Source organism: Microtus oregoni, unplaced genomic scaffold (assembly GCF_018167655.1).
Source record: "Microtus oregoni isolate MIOR12 unplaced genomic scaffold, Mior012 000005F_ref0000423, whole genome shotgun sequence".
Lineage (NCBI taxonomy): Eukaryota > Metazoa > Chordata > Mammalia > Rodentia > Cricetidae > Microtus > Microtus oregoni.
This window is the reverse complement of record NW_024543064.1, coordinates 23,902,183-23,921,188: the sequence shown is the minus strand read 5'-3', so window position 1 is coordinate 23,921,188 and position 19,006 is coordinate 23,902,183.

Below are 19,006 nucleotides of genomic sequence, written 5' to 3'. Positions count from 1 at the left end.
TTTTATTGTAGTTTGATTGTATGACTCTTGATTATGGAAAATTACAGGGGATGATAATACATATTCTAGGTTAAATCTATATTTTTTGTTTTCTTCAATTTTTGTACTTGACTTTCTATACATTGCCCGATATATACACAATATATACAATATTTCCGAAATTGTCTATCCATTTGTTTATCAACATTTTTTTTGGATTTTCTTTTTTTTAAATTTATTTATTTATTAAGAATTTCTGCCTCCTCCCCGCCTCCGCCTCCCATTTCCCTCCCCCTCCCCCGATCAAGTCCCCCTCCCTCATCTGCTTGAAGAGCAATCAGGGTTCCCTGACCTGTGGGAAGCCCAAGGACCGCCCACCTCTATCCAGGTCTAGTAAGGTGAGCATCCAAACTGCCTAGGCTCCCCCAAAGCCAGTACGTGCAGTAGGATCAAAAACCCACTGCGATTGTTCTTGAGTTCTCAGTATTCCTCATTGTCCGCTATGTTCCGCTAGTCCGGATTTATCCCATGCTTTTTCAGACCTAGGCCAGCTGGCCTTGGTGAGTTCCCGATAGAACATCCCCATTGTCTCAGTGTGTGGGTGCACCCCTCACGGTCCTGAGTTCCTTGCTCGTGCTCCCTCTCCTTCTGCTCCTGATTTGGACCTTGAGATTTCTGTCCGGTGCTCCCATGTGGGTCTCTGTCTCTGTCTCCTTTCATCGCCTGATGAAGGTTAATATTCAGGAGGATGCCTATGTGTTTGTCTTTGGATTCACCTTCTTATTTAGCTTCTCTAGGAACATGAATTATAAGCTCAATGTCCTTTATTTGTGGCTAGAAACCAAATATGAGTGAGTACATCCCATGTTCCTCTTTTTGGGTCTGGCTTACCTCACTCAGGATAGTGTTTTCTATTTCCATCCATTTGTATGCAAAATTCAAGAAGTCCTTGTTTTTTACTGCTGAGTAATACTCTAATATGTATATATTCCATACTTTCTTCATCCATTCTTCCGTTGAAGGGCATCTAGGTTGTTTCCAGGTTCTGGCTATTACAAACAATGCTGCTATGAACATAGTTGAGCATATACTTTTGTTGTATGATAGGGCCTCTCTTGGGTATAATCCCAAGAGTGGTATTGCTGGATCCAGGGGTAGGTTGATCCCGAATTTCCTGAGAAACCGCCACACTGCTTTCCAGAGTGGTTGCACAAGTTTGCATTCCCACCAGCAGTGGGTGAGTGTACCCCTTTCTCCACAACCTCTCCAGCAAAGGCTATCATTGGTGTTTTTTATTTTAGCCATTTTGACAGGTGTAAGATGGTATCTTAAAGTTGTCTTGATTTGCATTTCCCTGATTGCTAAGGAAGTTGAGCATGACCTTAAGTGTCTTTTGGCCATTTGAAGTTCTTCTGTTGAGAATTCTCTGTTCAGCTCAGTGCCCCATAAGGCACGGTGTCTTCCTTTGTCACTTTTCATCTTATTTCTTAAGATAGGGATTCTCCCTAAATCTAATCTTACCCAACTGGATTAGGCTGGCTGACGGGAAAGCCCCAGGGACCCTCCTGTCTCTGTTTCGCCAGCACTGGGGTCACAGACACACTGTCCCACTCCCAGCTTTTATGTGGGTGCTAACACTTTGTAAGCTGAGCCATCTCCCCAGCCCAAGAGGCTAACGTATCTTGGGGGTAAGAACCACAGTCCAACCCACACTGGCCTTACATACCTCACACCACTGCCCAGGATGCTCAGGTGTGTGGTGCACCCCTTTGGGTGAGAAAAGTGTTTAGTTGGGTACATTCTTCCCATCCCCCAAAATGCTAAAATCCAAGAGAGCAAGGGAGATTGTCCAACACTTGGCAACTGGCAGGGCAGATTATTTGTCCCATTTATCTTTTTATGTTTATTTATTTATGCATGTGTGTGCACGTGCATGCCCCAGCTCGTATGGAGGTCAGAGGTCGATTTTCAGGAGTCGATTCTCTCCTCCCATGTGGCTCCCAGGGATCAAACTCAGGAGGTTGGGCTTGGCAAAAAGGGTCTTCCGCTTGCTGAGCCATCTTGCCAACTCTGTTTCTGCCATTTAAATATCAGCGTGTTCTGTTCACAGTGAGTCACTCCTGGTGGAGAGGTAAGCACACGAGCAGATAAACACACTGAGCAGCATGGAGAATGCTTGCAAGCCCACAGATGCACTTCGTCTGGAGACAGCACTACAGGAAAAGTATGTCATTAGCCCCATTTTACAGATGGGGAATTCAGAGTCGATCTTCTCTAAGGCTGCCTCGCAGGAACTTAACCCTGAACTGTCTGGTTTAATGCCAGTGAAAGGTGCCCTGGGAAGAAGGCGTGGAGTAAGGGAGGAAGACTCCATTGTGGCTCGAGGTTTGAGAGGGTAGAGGTGAGCGTGGCAGGGAAGGCCTGGCAGACAAAATGGTGGGGTTTGACTGGTGCTCCTCACACCTCCATGGACCAGAAAGTAGAGAAAGGAGAAGTCAACCTTTGTCGGGCTTCTTTTTCTCCTCATACTCAGTGCCGGGGCCCAGCGCTTGGGAGAGTGCCACGAACGTTCAGGGTGGGTCTTCTTCCTCTGTTAGACCTAACCTCTCTGGAAATGTCTGGAAGCTGGGCCCAGGGGTGTGTCTCCCAGGTGACTCCACATCCAGGCAAATTGATAACAGAGATAAGCCAGGACAGGATGTAAGGCCAGAACAGAGAGTATCCACACTGGACCAAGGAGAAACAGCAGGAGATCGGAGCTGGCAGAAAAGATACTGCTGGGCCGGGCGATGGTGGCGCACGCCTTTAATCCCAGCACTCTGGAGGCAGAGGCAGGAGGATCTCTGTGAGTTCGAGACCAGCCTGGTCTACAGAGCTAGTTCCAGGACAGGCTCCAAAGCTACAGAGAAACCCTGTCTCGAAAAACCAAAAAAAAAAAAAAAAAAGAAAAGAAAAGATACTGCTCTTCAAGGACTCCGGTGAGTGGTCCTGAAGTCAGCAATGGAAGGGCAGCCTGAGGACTTTTTGAGGTCAGAGCATATATATATATATATATATATATATATATATATATATATATATATATATATATATCCCAGGCTCTGTGCCATGTGCTTCATAATAGCTGACATTCCTGAAATGCAGGCTCTTGTGCAATAATACACTTACACGCAAATTTAACAGTGATGCATAGAAATCTTAAATCCTTTAACCTTGCCACAGACTTAAAAGCTACCTACACTATCAGCAACTCCTGGTTACAAGGTAGGAAGGAAGCCCAGAGAGGTTAACTCACTCAAGGTCACATAACTTTCAAGTGGCACTGCTGTACAACAGACATTTCCTTCCCCCTTCATACCAGCCCACAAGATGAGAATTGCTGCTCTCACCTACAGCAGTAGAGGCTGGAGTCCAGAGATGCCAAGTAACAAACCCGAGATCACACAGCAGGTACGTGACAGAGCCTAGACTTAAATCATGGTGTGCACTAATGAAGTACTACTTCGAGAAATGTACTGAAGCAGAGCCAGATCCCCAGCATGGAGAGCTCTGGATTGCAGTCATTAGTGGGGTGTCTGTGTGCACAGAGGGTCCATCTCTGCCAGCACCAAGAAGGCCAGGTTGAAGTGCATGGGCTGAACAGGGGATTACATCCTTAGCCCTCCGCTAGACGAGATGCCCGGGTACCAACACACATGCTTTTGGATCTCACTGTGTTTATTTTTGTTCTGTTAGGCTACACTAAAATGTGAAAAAAAAATAATAGAGTGTGATGATTAATGAATTTACACGCTTTCCCTCACCAATGTGATGAGAAAACAGACGCCACCACGTACAAAAAGCCCACTCAGCCAAAAGCTCGCTTCCTGCCAGGGCCAAGGCTCTCTCTCCTCTGTCTTCTCCAGCGGTTCTCCGTCTTAGGCAGGCATCTGAAACTTGTGAAGCTTCAGAGTGCTGGGACTCACACCAAAGATTCCAGCTCAATGTTCGTGGGGGCCTGTGTGTACATCTCTAGGCAGTTCCCAAGTTTGGTTGGTGCGTTAAGGCTGGAAACCCAGGCTCAAAGGGACCTGAAGGACTCCTGGGAGACACACCTTTTAATGAAGGCACCAGGCTCTGGCCTCCGAATCCCTCTCTGGCAGCCAGGGCAAACACTAGACTGAACTGGATGGCTACATTGTCTCTAGACAGTAAGACACACACACACACACACACACACACACACGAATCCATCTCCTAGAGCAACCCTCACTGCCTGCAAACCTTGGCAAAGTGACTCACCTTGTGACAACTTCACTTTGGACATCTGTAAAATGGGCCAATCAAGAGTGCTTACTTGCTAGAATTGGTTTAAGGGGCCTCTCAGCATATAAAAACCTCCTGCCGCCGGGCGGTGGTGGCGCACGCCTTTAATCCCAGCACTCGGGAGGCAGAGGCAGGCGGATCTCTGTGAGTTTGAGGCCAGCCTGGTCTACAAGAGCTAGTTCCAGGACAGGAACCAAAAGCTACGGAGAAACCCTGTCTCGAAAAATCAAAAAAAAAAAAAAAAAAAAACTCCTGCCCACTGTCTGACACAGGCATTAGCAAATGTATCCCATGCCAAAGCCATTACTACTCATGCCCTGAGCCAGGGTGCAAGAGTCAGAAGAGAAAAATCCAGAGCCGTTTCAAAGGGACATAGCTGGGGTCATGAGAGAAGCACTCCCATAGGGAGGTGGTGTGGGAACTCTCTCCCAGAGGAGCTATAAACTAATGTCTAACCTGTCTTCTTAGGATTAGGGTTTCTTTTTTAAATTTTATTTATTTATTGGTTTTTAGAGACAGGGCTTCTCTGTGTAACAGCCCTGGCTGTCCTGAGACAAGCTCTGTAGACCAGGCTGGCCTTGAACTCGCAGAAATTCACCTGCTTCTTCTCCTGGCATTTGTCTTAGGGTTTCTATTGCTGTCAAAAGACACCATGACCACAGCAACTCTTATAAAAGAAAACATTTAATTTGGGTGGCTTAGTTTCAGAGGTTTAGTCCATTATCATCACGGCAAGACACAGTGGCAAGCAGACAGAAACATGCTGGAGAAGGGGCTGAGGGTTCTACATCTTGATCCACAGACAACAGGAAGTGAACTGAGACACTGGACATAGCTTGAGCATAGGAGACCTCAAAGCCCACCTCCAGAGTGACATACTTCCTCCAAGGAGGTCAGAGCTGCTCCATCAAGGTCACACCTCCTAATAATGCTACTCCCTTTGGGGACCAATTTTTTTTAAGATTTATTTATTTATTATGTATACAGTGTTCTATCTGTCTGTATCCTTGTAGGCCAGAAGAGGGCACCAGATCTCATTACAGATGGCTGTGAGCCACTACGTGGTTGCTGAGAATTGAACCCAGGACCTCTGGAAGAGCAGTCAGTGCTCTTAACCTCCGAGCCCTCTCTCCAGCCCAGCCATTTTCTTTCAAACTACCACAAAACCCCACTTCTAGCGACTAACCAACAAACCAAAGTATCATTCCACCAAAGTCCAATTTGGAGAACCAATGAGCTTCCAGGCCTTGCTTACTTACAGAGCATGTGTGGGGGCTACTTTTGGGTGGCAGTGACCCAAAAGCAGCCACACCCCCTAAAAGACTTGCCCCATCATATAAATACGACTTCCCCATAGCCACATAGATGGAATTTCCCACTTCGGCCTGTCTTCCACACGCCATAGACTTTAACACCTCCTGAGACCATGAGGCCATGCACACGTAGGGAAGAATTACGCCAGCAGTCATAGATGCTCTTATGGAGATAGTGACCCTTGTGCTCGGCTGAGAGCCCTGTGCAAGGGGGTGTGGAGACCTGAGCTGAAGAACACTGGACAAGACGCAGAGGCACCAGACCTCATTACAGATGGTTGTGAACCACCATGTGGGTTCTGGGAATTGAACTCAGGACCTTTGGAATAACAAGCGATGCTCTTAACCTCTGAGCCACCTCTCCAGCCCCGAAACTGTATTTATTTAAACACTGCCTGGCCCGTTTAGTTCTAGCCTCTTATTGGCTAACTCTCACATCTTGATTCAACCCATTTTTAATAATCTGTGTGTCACCATGAGGTCGTGGCTTACCGGGAAAGATTCAGCATGTCTGACCTGGCAGCTCCATGGCAGCTCTCCCTCTGATTCTGCTTTCTTTCTCCCAGAATTCAGTTCTATCTCCCCGCCTAAGTTTTGCCCTATCACCAGGCCCAAAGCAGTTTCTTTATTAACCAATGAAAGCAACACAAAAACAGAAGTCCATCCTACACCAAGTTTGTTACTACTAATGAGAAATGACTCAGAATGTGAGGCTGTTGCCAGCAGCCAGAAATCCAACCTTGCTGGCTATGCAGGCTGAGACCACCCCTCTCGCAAGGCTCAGGCTCTGGGGCCACCTGGTTCTTGATGTCCACTATACGAAAGAACTCAGGAAACCTCAGAGTGAAACGGACTTAGGAAGTTTATTGATCTAACAGATGAGATGCGTTTGAGAAGAGCGCATGCCAGCCCTGGGAGAGAACCTAAGCCCACAGCAGTAGCTAGATAGCTCTGTGCTTGAGGGGCTTGGAAGTTGCTTAATCTACAACTAAGTTTCACCATACCCAGCAGGCACCATTGTGTGTAATGTCAAAAACCTCATATGGGGGCAGGGGACCTGATTGCATCTCAGCTTCTATTGCTTTGGGGACAAGCATCACCCAGAGCTAGAAGAGCAACTGTCTCAAAACATGAGGTCATGATTTGGAATCTTGGGGAATTGATGGTTTCAAAGAAATGCCATCTGACCCTCCTTGGTGCTCTGGGCACTCAGGATAAGGGATTTCATGTGCCACTGCCTTCCAGACAGCGGCCATTATAAGAATGGCCAAAGGCACCATCTCTGAAGCAAAAGTAGCCTCCACCAGACGTGAAGTCTACTGCTACCTTGATCCTGAACATCCAAGCCCCCTTGTTATAGATGATCTAGACTGAAGTACTCGTTATGGCAATCCAAACTGAGTAAGATGCTATGTAAAATGATCAAGATGTTGGGCGGGCTTTACTCCCAGAGTTGCCATTACTGCCGTCTATTTGCACTGGCTTGAGTGGGTTTTTGTTCCTTATGATCTGTCCTTGTTGACCTGAGCACTAGACAGTGAGTCCTTGAAAAGTCACTTCCCGCTCCACAGTTGCATTGTAAACGGATTTTTCTTTGGGCTGCCAGTTTGGGAGTGGGGGGATGTGGAGACTTATTATTAATTATAAAAGCTTGGCCTTATCTTAGGCTTGTCCCATTAACTCTTGAATTTTTTTTTTTTGAGACAGGGTTTCTCCGTAGCTTTTTTGGTTCCTGTCCTGGAACTAGCTCTTGTAGACCAGGCTGGCCTCGAACTCCCAGAGATCCGCCTGCCTCTGCCTCCCGAGTGCTGGGATTAAAGGCGTGCACAACCACCGCCCGGCTCCATTAACTCTTATAATATAAATTAACCCATATCTTTTCATCTACTTTCTTTTACTTGGCGTGGCTACCTTTACTCTCTATTGCCCTTCCTGCTTCCTCAACATCTGGCTGGAGACTCGCCTTTCTTCTTCCCAGAGCTCCCTGTCCGTATAAATGCCACCTAACCTCTTCCTGCCTGGCTAACAGCCATTCAGCTCTTTATGAAGCCGGTCATAGTGACACATTCTCACACAGTGTAAAGGAATATTCCACGACACTCCATCCCCTTCTCTCTGACGCTGGTCATCTTGGAAACTCTCAGAGCTCTGGTACTCTCCGCTAGTCTCTCTCCACATCACCTTAGGGCAGTGGTCCTCAACCTGTGGATTGTGACCCCTACAGGCCAGTTGGTGACAGTGAAAATGCATTCTGCACATCAGATTTTTACATTACAATTCATAACAGTAGCAGAATTACATTTATGAAGTAGCAACAAAAATAATTTTATGGTTAGAGTCACCACAATATGAGGAACTGTACTAGAGGGTCGCAGCCTTAGGGAGGTTGAGAACCGCTGCCTTGGGGGCTCTGGAGTGAGACTGTAGCTTTTCTGGGACAGCCCAGTATCCCTGATGTCGCGCTATGAAAGGAATCACAGACGTCGGATGAGGAGGGTGTTTTCAGGCCTGCAGTTGTTGCTTCTCTACTTCTCGGTTCGGGAACCAGGTGAATTCCATGCCCTGGAAACTATATAACCTGAAGCCTCAGCTTTCCGAGTTGCTGCTTTCTCCACTATAAAATAGGTCTTCAGAGGGGTGTTGAGAAGAATGCTCTAGAACAACCAAGTGCTGTCACCTGAGGACTAGCCCCAGGTGCTGCAAGGCCAAAGGAAAAGAGGCAGACAGATGGCGGAGTGCACAGAGTACAATTTGGTGGAGGCTCACCGAGACGTGGCCCTGCAAAGCAACAAGACTAAGTTGGAGTCTCACAATTTGGGTCAAAAAGAGAAGCATATTTATGGGTTAGGATGGAAGTGACTTCTTGCTGACTGGAATGTCCTCGGATTAGCTCAAGCTAGCATCCGAGTCAGATACGTGCCTGGAGCCAGGGTTTGGTTGTAAAGTACCACATACCACTTTAATGGTTTTGCCTATTTATCATTTATTGGACAACTTTGCAGGTAAAACCAGCTAGGGCTACCCTGGGGTAATCATGGTGGATAAGATTTAAGAGTCATGTCCAGCTGAATACATGCAGAGAGTAAGTAAGAAGATGTGGATACGAAACACTTTGACTATTGCTCACTACATAAAACATGTTCCAATCGTATCAGATGTTGCTAACTTTGAGCCCTGGGTGGATTTCTGCTGCATTATGGGCTGGATCCGGTCTGGAGTTCTCTGTGCCCAACAGATGCTCATCTGAGTCTGGGTGCAGCTCTTGTGTTCAGTAGGTATGGTCTGGGGATACTTTGGAAACACTGGCTATTAGTGTCCAGACAGAAATCCCAGTAGCCTATCCCTCCCTCCATCTCAGAGGCTGATCCCAGAAGTCTGAGTCACAGAAAGTACTCTAGAGTCTCTGGGCCAGGAGTTCTTCAAATATTTTCCCCTATATATGTGATCTATTGAAATTATTACACTGTTATTTATTACATCAGATGGGGCCTGGAATGGAGCTGAAGGATCCACATCTAGGCTCACATCTATCCATATTCCAACATACAGCTTCCCCCAGAATAAGGGAGGGAGGGAGGGAGGGAGGGAGGGAGGGAGAGAGAGAGAGAGAGAGAGAGAGAGCGCTTTATTACATAATCACTTCTCCTATATTTTATGGGCCTGAAAGGCAAACCTGATAAAGTGTGTGTGGGAATTACACAGGGGCACTCACACTGGGAGGCAAAAGTCATCAGGGGCCATTCTGAAATGCTATTCACCATGGGAACCATTTACATATGGTGAAATTCACAGATGACGGGTTATGGTTTGTTTGATCAGCTTTAACACAACTGGACATTGTAACCAAGACAAAGGGGGAAAGAGAAAGAAGAAGGAAGAAAAGGAAGGGAGGGAAGGAGGAAAGAAAAGAGAAAAGGAGAGATGAAGGAAGAAGTGAGGAAAGAAAGAAAGAAGGAAGTATTGATGTTCAGGTCCCAGTTTTGAAACTGAGAGTCTAGATCAGGCAGTCCTTGTACTTGGCCTTGGCAAGGAGCTCATGGCCAAGGGCATGGCAATATCAGAACGCTGGCAGAAGGGATCACATGGCAAGTCAGGAAGCTGGAGGGATTCAGGGCTGGGTCTGTTCTCCTTCTAGTTCCTTCTTGGGAGAACCCTTTCCACAAGAGCAGCCAGAGTCCCTTCTGAGTGGGAGGTCCTATGTCATAGTTGCTTTCTCTGGACCTCACCCCTTAAAGTTTCCACCTCCTCAACATCCACAGTGGGGACCAAGCTTCCAGTACTCAAGCCTCTGGAGGGCACCCTGAAGCCACACCCAAACCACAGCACATCCTATTGCTTCTCTCATATTCCACCGGCCACATCAGCCGATACAGGGCAGGATGTAACTTCCCAAGGGAGAGGATGTCAGGAGGCAGAGGTCACTGGGTGCTGTCTTGAAGGCCTGCAAGCAGAGACCAGGAATCTCTCCTCTGCTTCCCTCGGTGAACCCCACCAGCATGATAAAATAGGGTGGTATTGTGGGACAAAGTTTCCAGGGGTCTAGATTGCTGGAAGGAAGCCAATTGTGTTATCCATCCGGTTTGAGGTGCCTGCCAGCAGAGGGCATTTCATGTCACCTTGATGATGTCTGTTGAGTGACAAGCTTCACTTGACCACAGCCCTGGTGCTACTAGGACAGAGGAAAGGCATGAGACAGGAAGGTCAGGCCTGTGACAAGCCGGCAAGTGGGCAAGGGAAGGCAGAAAGCTGGATTTTGCCCTGGGTTGGGGGCTACAGAGGAGATGTGATGGAAGCAGCTGGACCACCGGGAGGGAAGTAAGGTGAGAACCAGAGAGAGGCCATGAACAAAGGTGTTTAGTACCCAACCCTGATCAGCTTGGCCTTTGAGGTGGTCCTACTCCCACCTCCAGTACACACACACACACACACACATTCACACACATATATGCACACATACACACATTCACATACTTGTACTCAGACACATACAGTACATACATGCACATACACACACACCACACACACATACATTCACACATATACACACTAACGCACATATCCACACACATACATACACGCGCACACACATATACACACATACATATACTCATACACATTCACACACTCATACATACGTGCACACATACACCACACACACAAACACTCTCAACAACACAAGGGTAGGGATATGACTCAGTTGGTGGACTGCTTACCTGGCATGCACAGATCCCTAGGTTTGAGCCCCAGCAGGAAGTGGAGGCAGGAGGATCCGAAGTTTAAGGTTATCCTTGTCTACATAGTTTGAGGCCAGCCTGGGTGACCTGTCTCAAAAACAAAACAAGCAAAAGAAAAAAGAAGACAGCAACAGAGTCATCTAGCAAGCTGCAAAGGGAGAAGGACAAGATGGGGAGAGGGGAACCCAGGGAAACCTATCCTTTCTTTTGGTCTTAATTGCCAGAGGGCAGGGGTCATAGACAGAGCGGACCACACCCACTTCCCCTTCGGCCTCCTGGACTTTGAATCCAACTAGAGACTGACCTTGGAAAATGTAAAGCCCACGTTGATCCATTCAACAAGACATTGCACAGGCTATGCCACTAGAAGCCACTGAGAAGTTTAGAACCGTCTGGAAGTCTTGAGGGGGCCAAATGCCCATCAACAAAGGAGAGATGACAGATTATTGTGAAAATATTTTAAAGAAAATAACTATTTGAGAGCCAGGGAGATGGTTGAGATGGCAAAGGAGGCACTTTCCTCAAAGCTTGATAGCCTGAGTTCGAGCCCAGAGCCCATACGGTTGAAAGACAGAACCAGCTCCTGCAAGCTGTCCTCCGCCTGCACACCAGGTACATGCTTGTACACCCAAAACTGCACACACACACAAATAAATACATACAAATGAACATTTAAAAGTAGTAGCATAATAGAAAGGAGGTGGAGAGCCGGCTCAGCAGTTAAGAGCCCTTGTTGCTCTTCTAGAGCACCTGGTTTGTTTCCCAGCACCAACAGATATAGGGTGACCCACAACCACCTGTAACTCCTGCCCTGAAGGTTTTAGCGCCCTCTTCTGGCCTCTGAGGGTGCTTGCATTCAAGTGGCATACAATTGCATGCATACATATAAATAAAAATAAACCTTTAAAAAAATTTTTTTAAGAAAGAAAGTGAAAGAACCTGTTTGAGAAGCTGGGTGGTGGTGGAGCTCGCCTTTAATCCCAGCACTCAGGAGGCAGAGGCAGGAGGATCTCTGTGAGTTCAAGGCCATCCTGGTCTACAGAGCTACTAGTTCCAGGACAGCTAGGGCTGTTATACAGAGGAACTCTGGAAGAGATGGTGCACTTCTGTAATCCCAGAACTCAGGAACGCTGCAAGTCTGAGATTTGCTTAGTGAGTTCTAGGCCAACCTGAGTTACATAATGAGACCCTGTAGCAATAGAATAAGCAGCCGTCAAACAATTGAATAAATGAAAGAAATGAACTGAAACTTGGTTAACCACAAGGTCTAAGGGCCCTCTGCTCAGTGGCTCGCCTTCACCTTCAAACAAATCCCCTGCCTCAGGAACCACGGCATTGTGACCTCCCAGTCAGAGCTCCTCCCGTCCACTGTCCCAAGCTGTCTTGTCCTCTTCGAGGAGAACTTCGGGTGCATTCCACAGGGGTTTCCTCACAGGCTGGGTTCCACGAGTGGACTGTCCCACCGCAGGGTACAGACTCCTGTTCTGACAGGACCCGTTGCTTGGGTCAGCTGCAGTCAAGTTCCTATAACTTCTACTAGTCTCAAGTGTGAACTTCCCTGGAAAACCCAGTTTCAGGAAAGAACCCTAAGTCACTAAGAACTTCCTCATCGCCAGGATCTGTGTGTCCTTGATCAGTTCCTCTTCCTCCAGCACCCTGCTGTCTGATCCTGCTGCCCTGTGTCTCAGCAAGAATCCTGTTAGGTCAGTTGTGAAGGAGTCCCTCTTATCTCTGAGGTTTCCTCTTGGTAATTTTCCATCTACCAGCCCCACCTTGCTCCTGGTAGAAGCGCCTTCGCTTCTCTGCTCTGTTGGGAATTGAGCCTGATCTCTGCTCCATACACCACCCCACCCCACCCCCCACCTCCCCACTTGCAGCATTCCACCACGATGGTCCCTTTACCTATCACAGTGGTCCCGGACAAAGTTGACTTTGCCAAATGCTATTGAATAAGCCTTTGTTTAACAGTTGCTGCCCATGCTATGAGGGTGCTTTAGTTTTATTTTGATTGCACATGTGTGCATGCTGGTGGGAGTGGGTGGGGCTGACAGCTTTTATAGAACTCCAAGTTTGGCCACAGTGACCTCAAAACGGTAGTGAATGGCTTCAATTGTTCAAGACGCCTGAGCTTAGTCAGTTCTTGAGAAAACCACATCTCATTGCTGTGGTTTGGGTGACAACGGGACAGGAAGTATATTCCACAAATTGGAAAGACCCACCAGGTCAGGTGGGCACAAAAGGAGGCATGCTCCCTGCCATGTGAGAACAAGTTGGCCTGTGGTGGCAGCTGGAGCCCAAAGTCTACAAATCTCTAGGATCCATGTCTACACTCCAGTGACCAAGATAAGTAGATCTTGGGCACTGGGCAAGAGCATCCTGACAGCTTATTTGTTCCAACCTCAGTCAGAGAGAGATCCGTTAGGGCAGAAGACTGAATTTCGCTATAGGAATGGACAGAACTGGGTGTAGCGGTGCACACCAGAGGTCCCAGCGTAGGAGAGGTGGAGGGAAGAAGGTCAGGAGTTCAAGGTCATTCTTAGCCACTTAGCAAGTTCTGGGCCAGATTGGGCTACACAGGATCCTGTGTCAACAACACCAACAAACTAAAATCCCTGCTTGTGCTTTATGGCCGTGTTCTTTGACAAAGAGCCTCTGCTCACCAAGGTCTCTCAGGGACTTCAGCTCGTGGGGCTTCTGTGACTGCTGGGGGAGGGTAAAGAAGACACAGGAATCCTCCCTTGGGGTTCTAATCTGAAATCACACTACGCCTCTGCTCCTGTTGCATTGGCCGAAGGAAGCCGTAGGCCCTCACCAAAGTTCAGCAGGAAGGGAACACACGATTGTCCCATCAGGACAGACAGCAAATATTTGTGAAAAATGGAACTGGCTACCCCAAAAAACAAACACGTGACTGCAGGTTTCACTTGCTATGTAACTTTTAAACAAGCCACTTGTCCACGCTGAGCCTCAGTGTCCCAGTGCATAAAAAGATAACTAGTTGTGAAGGTTAGGTCTCCTAGTCAAATGGGACGCAATCTACAACCACCTAGAAAGAGACTCTCAACGAGGGCTCTCAACGGGGCCTGTCTTGATTGCACTCATTGGTATGGGAGGACCCAGACCCCTGTGGGTGGCGCCATCTCCCCAGGGTTGGGTCCTGAACTGAGAAAGGGTGGAAAGAGTGAGTGAGCTGAGCAGTAGGCGTAACTGCAGTCCTGTTCCCTCTGCTCTCCACTGTGACACATCCGGGTGCTTTGAGTTCCTGTTGCCTTAACTTTCCTGCTGAAATGGACTGGAACCCAGAAGTGTGAGCCAGCCAGGACAAACCGGTTCCCTCTTCCGTTGCTTTGTCAGGGTATTTTCGCACAGCAACAGGGCCTGGAACTAGGACATTAGTGCTGAAACCACAGGTGACTCAGTGAGTGACACCAGGTGCGGTGGGCCGAGGTCGCTACAAACACTCAGTAAAAGAATAACTTTAGAAAATTAAACTCTGCTGAACTTTGCCATACGAAAGCCCTGACAACTTCTTAAGCTGACACCGGTCCATTGTTAAAGGTCACCGGCTTCTCATTCCAAGGTCTCCGCCTCTGGCCGCTGGGAAGCCTGAGTACTCGCTGCTGCTCCCATGAAGTCCCCCTCAGTGGGAAGAAACGCCACCTTGGCGGCGGCTCCGCTGACAGCAGCTCGGCAGCAAGCCCTGCTTTGACTAGTCAACTGTGACAGCATGTGACCCGTGCCACTTCCAGCCAGAGCTCTGTGGGCCAGCATAAAACCTCAGCTTTGTCCTTTTCCAGTGCGGTGCGGGTAACTGTTCAACACCCAGCTCTTCCACAGCAAAGTGGAAGATCTGCCAAAGTCCAGAGCGCAGATGCTCTCGGCATGGCTCATTTAAGCCGCCAATAAAACATCAGCAGCAGGGCACTGAGAAGAAACGTATGGAGCGGTGACCAGGAGTGAGGGTGAGCGATCCCTTCAGTCATGGACCGATCAGGAATGAGAGCCAGCTTCTTCAGGAGTGACACAAACTAAAGTCATCTGAGAAGAGGGAATCTCAATTAAGAAAGTGCCTCCAAAAGATCAGGCTGTAGGCAGGCCTGCAATGCATTTTCTTAATTAGTGATGGGGGAGGGCTCAGTCCATTGTGGGTGGTCCCATCCCTGGGCTGGTGGTCCCATCCCTGGGCTGGTAGTCTCATCCCTGGGCTGGTAGTCCTGGGTTCTATACGAAAGCAGACTGAGCAAGCCATGGGGAGCAAGCCATGGGGAGCAAGTCGTGGGGAGCAAGCCAGTAAGCAGCACCCCTCCATGGCCTATGCATCAGTTCCTATCTCCAAGTTCCAACCCTGGTGTTCTTTGATGATGAACTGTGATGTGGAAGTGTAAGCCAAATAAACCCTTTCCTCCCCAACTTGCTTTTGGTCATGGTGTTTCATCACAGCAGTAGTGACCCTACCTGAGAGAGTTGCCCAGTGTGCTTCTAGCCACAGGTGCCTGAATTCAAAAGTAAAGGTTGCTTGAGTGTTAGGGTTTATTTTCCATAACAAGAAGTCCAGATGAAGGGGATACTGGACTGTCTAATTTATCAGACCTTGCACAGGGCTTCTCTTTGAGTCTTTTGACTCTCTCTTGTGGTCACAAGACTGCTGTTGCATGCGCACACACACAGACACACACACACACACACACACACCATCCAAAGACAGACATTTTCTCCTCAGCACCTCTCTCTCTCAGCACCTCTCTCTCTCAGCACCTCTCTCTCTCTCTCTCTCTCTCTCTCTCTCTCTCTCAGCACCTCTCTCTCTCAAAACCTCTCTCTTCCCCCCACCCCCCCACCCCAAGAAAGGGTTTGTCATTGTAGCCTTGGCTGTCCTGGAACATGCTCTGTAGAGCAGGCTGGCCTTGAACTCAGAGATCCACCTGAGTTCTGGGATTAAATGATTGCACCACCACCAGCACCTTATCTCTCTCTCTCTCTCTCTCTCTCTCTCTCTCTCTCTCTCTTTTACTGTAAAGCAAAGCCTTTCCCCCATTATCCCTTGGAAGAAATTCCCCAAGGACCCAGCCAATCATGTTTTTCTTTCCTTATCCTCTCAGGATGTAACTCTAGCCAGACTGATTTCTTGGCTTTGCACCAGTCAGGGTGCTTGGTGACGAACCTAAACAGTAGAGAATTCTCAACGATGTGGGGTTCTCATGAACTACAAGCCCAAGTAGGAACTGAAAGCAAAAATGTAGTCAAAGTGCTTACACAGGCCACTGGCTACTGGCTATTACTGAACTTTCACCTCCTCCACGTAGGCATAACCCCTGTATGGCTCTCTTTCAAGGGTCAAAGTCATGGGCAGAAACATCCTGGTGGCGACCAGGGCCTGTGCTCACTCTCCTCTTGCAAAATTCTTTCTTATCCACTTGTTTTTGTTTGTTTTGTTTTGTTTTGCATGGAGCCCTGACTGACCTCAGACTCGCTGCCATCCTCCAGCCTCAGCTGTGTCCCTGGAAGTGCTAGGATTACAGTGCGCTCCACCACACCTATCTACTGCCCTTACCAGGTCAGCAGAGGGAAAGTTACTTTGTTTTCTACCAAGTCTCTAGTGATGGAGGAGTCCCACAACAGGAAGAGGCACCTCTCCTGGGGACCACATTTCCTCTTAACTTTCCACAGTCTCTTTTGTCTTTTATTATTATTATTTTATTTATAGTGTATAATATGAGCACCCATATGCATGTGTGGAGGCCAAAGGACAACTTGGTGGAACTGGTTCTCTCCTTCCACCTTCAAGTGGGCTCTGGGAAGCAAACACAATCGCCAGGTTTGCACAAATGTGCACATTTATCCATTGAACAATCTCGCTGGCCCTGTTGTTTATTATTTTTGTGGCCACTGGCCGCGGTGCTTGTGCGTAGTTGGTTCTCTCCTGCCACCTTTCTATGGGCTCTCAGAACTTGGATGGTCAGGCCTGTGGGGGGCACTTTCTCGCCAGCATCTCTCGTGCCTTTAGAATTCTAAACACTGTTTCCTTTGGAATAAGCTTCTTTCGCTGTGCAAATCTTCCTTAGCTTCCTGGCATGTAGATGAAATCTCACCTGAGATCTGGGCTAGTGGTCTCTGTGCTGTATTCTCTTCCAAGCCTGCACTTCGCCCAGCATAGCTTCATTCCTTGTCGTCTTTGTTGTTTGGTTTTGAGTCAGAACCTAGGATGCCCGGCTGGCTTTTAACTCCTTATGCAGCTAGGGATGACCATGAACTCCTGCTAGGCCTGTGTCTGCTTCTGATGTCCTAAGATTAGGGGCATGCACTAAACTGTCTGGCTTTTTACATCTTTTAGTCACTAATATAAAGCTTCTTTTTAAAAGATAAAATTGCACACATTTCCATACAGTCATCTGTACTTCCATCACTTTACTTTTAGTTTTTGAGATAGGGTCTCACTGTGTAGCCTGGTTGGCCTAGAAGTGAACTCACAGAGCTGTACCGCCTCTGCACCCCCCCTCAAGAGCTGGCATCAAAGCTAGGGACCATCATGCCTAGCTAATTTTTATTTTTTATTAGCTAATTAATTTGGTTTTCAAGACAGGGTTTCTCTGTGTAGCCCTGGCTGTCCTGGAACTCACTCTGTAGTCAGACTGGCCTAGAAATCAGAGATCTTCCTGCCTCTGCCTCCTGAGTGCTGGGACTAAAGGTTGCACCACCACTGTTTGGCCTACTTTTATTTTAATTTTTTTTTTATTTTAGGCTAAAGAGTGGCCAAGAGCTCTGGCTGCTCTTCCAGAGGACGTAGGTTCAGTTCCCAACACCTACGTGGCAGCTTACACGTAGAGTAACTCCAGTGTCAGGGATCAGGCACATACGCAGGCAAAACAGCAATGTACAAATAAATAAATAACTAGATTTTTATTTTCTCTCTCTCTTTCTCTCTCTCTCTCTCTCTCTCTCTCTCTCTCTGTGTGTGTGTGTGTGTGTGTGTGTGTGTGTGTGTGTGTGTTTGTCATGCCTTTGTAGGTTCCAGGGATCTAACTCAGAGCAAGCACTTTACTTTCTGAGCCACCTCCCCAGTCCTATCCGCAACAGCGTTAGAATCGTGGTTGCCTGTATTGTTTGCTTGTTTGCTGTAACCTTAATAATCATGACAGTGTATTGTTTAAAAATGTCAAAAAACACCCAAAATCAAAACACAAATAAACAGACAAACAAAAAACAAGACAGAACTGAAGATGAGGCCCTGTTAGCATGCAGGGAGCTCTGGTTCCACGTCCCAGTGCTGGCACGTAATGCTCTAGCTAGCTTAGAATAACTTTGAACTTCTGATAGATATTCTTGCCTGCCCTCCTCCCCAGTGCTGAGATTATAGGCATGAGCCAGTTTCTGTGGCGCTAGGGACCAAATCCAGTGCCTTCTGTGTATTAGGCAAGCATTATACCAACTGAGCCATATTGACAGCCCACTGTTAAATGTATTTTAAATATTTTTAAATGATTCAGTGGTGGCCGGAGAGATATCTATCTCAGTAGTTAGGAGTGCTTGCTGTCCTGGGCAGTGGTAGCATACACCTTTCATCCCAGCAGTTGGGAGACAGAGGCAGGCGAATCTCTGTGAGTTCAATGCCAGCCTGATCTACAAAGAGAGTTCCAGGACAGCCAGGACTGTTACACAGAGAAACCCTATCTCGAAAAACAAAACAAAACAAAAAGAATACTTGTTGTTTTGGTGGGAGAGCCAGGTTCAGTTTCCAGCACCCACACCATTCAGAACCTTCTACAACTCCAGTTTCAGGGGATCTCTGTGGGCACCAGGCAAAGCACTCATACACACAAAATAAATAAAGAAATCTAATATAATATTTTCAACTAATTGGTTTGAAAATATCTTATAAAATGAATCAATCAATGGACAGCGATAATGATTATTTTCCACACCGGATATTCAATCAAGGACCTTACACACACTATATGAATTATCTACAATTGACCTATATACCAGCAACATTAAAATGAATATTAATGGTACTACCCATGTCACTATACTCCTATATTTAGACTTACTCTAAGCCAGGCATGGTGGCGCACACCTTTAATCCCAGCACTAGGGAAGCAGAGGCAGGTGGATCTCTGTGAGTCCCAGGCCAGCCTAATCTACAAAGAGTTCCAGGACAGCCAGGGCTGTTAAAGACTT